Raw genomic sequence first — 3453 nt, forward strand, 5'->3', positions numbered from 1 at the left:
ATTATAATTAGTATTATAAGTGTTATGATGCATAAAAATAATTTTGATAATTTATGGAATATTATTTATAATTAAATACGAATTATGTAGTGTTTAAACGTAAAAACAATGTAAAATTCGTAATAAATACTTTTAAGCAAAAATAAAATATATATAATTTTTTTCTGAGTTTTTAAAACTTATATAGATCTGAAAAAATTATAAAAATAATTACTTGGGTCGAATTGGTATTTATTATATAATTAAACTCTATTATTATGTAATTCGAAGGTAAATTAAGAATAAATATAAAATAAAAAAAATATTTTTTTATATATTTTTCTACAGGTTATTAGACTGATAGAAACTTATAAAAATTATAAAAATAATTATTTGGGTTTATTTAGTAATTATGTAGAATTAAAATTGTTTTGTGAATACATTAAGGGTAAAAACAAAAATAAATACAAAAATATAATAAAAACATTTTATTAAATTTTTCTACTAATCTATATGATTAACTAAGACTATAAAAATTATGTATGTAATTTTTAGATATTTAATTTATTATTTAGACATTTTTGAATAATGTTCGATTAATAAAACACTATTATTTTTGAAGTAATTTAGGTATTTATTTAAAGGTAATTATATTTAATATATATAAGACATACTAAGGTATAATAACTAAATATTAAATAAAACTTAGGTTATATTATCACATATATAATTATTAAGTACATTAATAATTCGTTGTGTGTATACACCTAAAGTGAAGGTTAATCAAAGATAATGTATAATTCATGTGAACTTCATCGCTACTCACGGTCGTAAGTGAATGATGTCTAGGTTGCCATTTATGGGTAAGCTTGTGGATCTCGAATGCCATGACTTAGATTCTGGTCAAGAATCCTGGGCCCCCGGTTACATCTGGTCATTCCTGACTTATTTGATAGCAACGAAGTTTGAGTAGAGTTGTACAACATCTTGCTAAAGATTAACCCGAACTTTCTAAAATTGGAAAATTACTATAAGTGGAAACTTTCCATAAATAGTAACCTTCTGAAAATGGAAATTATTTAGTGAACCATTACTATCAATATAGTACTATATACTATTGTCTGTTAGGCAATGTCTGATCATACGTTCTATCTCTAGGTTGAGATCTCGATCACGTCCTTTCATTCAATTCTTTCGTGTGCTACTAAGGTGAACTTCATAGCCCCACTTTTTACTGTTTCATAACTGTTTTACAACTTTTGGAGTGAGACACATGCTTGCTTTATAACTGTTTTACACTTAGACACAAGTACTAAATTGTTAACTATGCTGTCATGCTTTGATTCATGCTAAATCCCTACCATAATATCGTCAATTGCTACGTTTAAATGCAAACTTAATTATTGTGAGTAGGCCTATTGAGAGTAAAGTCTCTAACCATTCGACCGTTGGTCTTTGGTTACATAATAATGATTCCACGACACTGACAGTACAAGGTGTCATAGGGTAAACTTGTTTAGTAGCGATATTACAAAATGCAGCAACACTTTTAGATTGATATTTCTATATCAATCAACTTTAAACTAAATCTTGTGGTCTAAAACTTTGGATATTATTTATAAACCTGTGAATTTCACTCAACCTTTTTGGTTGACACTTTAAGCATGTTTTGTCTCAGGTGATGATTGAGCTAGCTGTTTGTAACTTTGTGATGATAGATTTAATGCTTGCATGGAGTCCACATCGCATATTATATTTTAGTTCATAAACATTTATTTTACGTTTTAATAATAATGTAAACATGTATTACTGCTTCCGCTGTTTTATTAACAAAGGTTTTATTTAAAAAGTCTCATATAGAGTCGTTCTCGCTTATACAACTGTGTTATGATATGATTGGTCACAATTACCCCTGGTCCATTTTGGGGGGTGTGATAGATTGGTATCAGAGCAGGCTGATGTAGAGAACTAGGATTGCATTTTATGTGTGCCTTATACAATTAGGTACCTTAGCAATGTAGGACTACAACTTACTTGACTATAGTGCCTTTAATTGTTGCCTTAAACTGTTAAATGCTACACTCTACTTTAGAAACTTTACTTATCTTAGAATGCCGAGCCAACCTAAGAACTCTGCTCACTTTCTCAAGTACTATTCAATTTCGCCCCCACATTTAAATGCGACACCGTTCTCGACATTCCTATGTCATCTATCATAGTTTTGTGTATTACATATGTATTATATGAAATGTTATCCATGATTTTTGAAACTCCTATATTTGTTACTATTCATACTCAAACGTATATAACCTCCTTATTATATCACGTACCTATATGCTTTATGCCTTTATGCATCGGTTTGTGAACCGGAAAATGTCATTGAGTTATCTCAAAGACATTATAATGTCATCACTACTCATATTCATTACTTTTAAATCTTTGATTTCTCGTTATTTTTTTATCATTGAATTTTCTTGACGGATGGCGTCTACGAAACTCTAGAATAGAAGGGTTTGGATTATCGATTTAAAGGATCCTATAGCTCAAGCCGTAGACCTGAATAGGCCATTACGAATTGAAAGTCTTTAATCGAAAGATTATCAGATTACATACTTATCATTTTATGATCTCGACACGTCATACTGCTATTATTGGAGTATAGACACATCATATCTTATTATATCTTATCATATCTATCTTAATAGACTTTGTCTAACACTTTTTCTAAATTTCCTCCGTAAATTACGGAAATCTTTTTGCTATATATACGTATATCAAGAAGATAAATATATCATTCAATATTCAACACTCATATTATAACAAAAACCCTTATTCCGATCAGATAATATGGATTTCTCACTTGATTCCTTGAACTCCTCAAGCTCTAATGGCAGCGTAACCGGAATGAACCAACCAATTAGTCATCACCTTTTCTGGATGAATTGGGGGTGGGTTCGTAGTCTACTTAATCAATGGAGAAGTGAAGAAGGTGATCCTTTTCACCCACCACATTGCCCTATTGGCGAAGAACCTGAAGCACTTACCGGCGAACCCGTTCGGAACACTATTTTCACCCTCATTTCCAGGATATCCCGTCACGAATATATAATATCTAGAATTTCAGATCTTATTCATCCCCTTGTCCGAACCGCCAATCATCCCGGAATAATAGAAGAAGTCAACGAGCTTCGCGCTAGAGTAGTGGCTTTGGAAAATATGGTGCAAAACCTACGAGCACCAGCAGCAGCACCAGCAGCATAACCAGCACCACCAGTACCATCAGCATCACCGCCAACAGTATCAGCTTCACCAACAACAACATCTGCATTCCACGCCTCAACATCACACTCAGTACCTCAAACATTAACATCATACGCCCCATAGATACCAAGGAATATTAGTAATAATGAGTTAAGATGTATTGACTCATTCTTTCTGAAGAATTATATATGTATACTTTATATATATATATGG

This window comes from Rutidosis leptorrhynchoides, chromosome 6 (genome assembly GCF_046630445.1).
Source record: "Rutidosis leptorrhynchoides isolate AG116_Rl617_1_P2 chromosome 6, CSIRO_AGI_Rlap_v1, whole genome shotgun sequence".
Taxonomy (NCBI): Eukaryota; Viridiplantae; Streptophyta; class Magnoliopsida; order Asterales; family Asteraceae; genus Rutidosis; species Rutidosis leptorrhynchoides.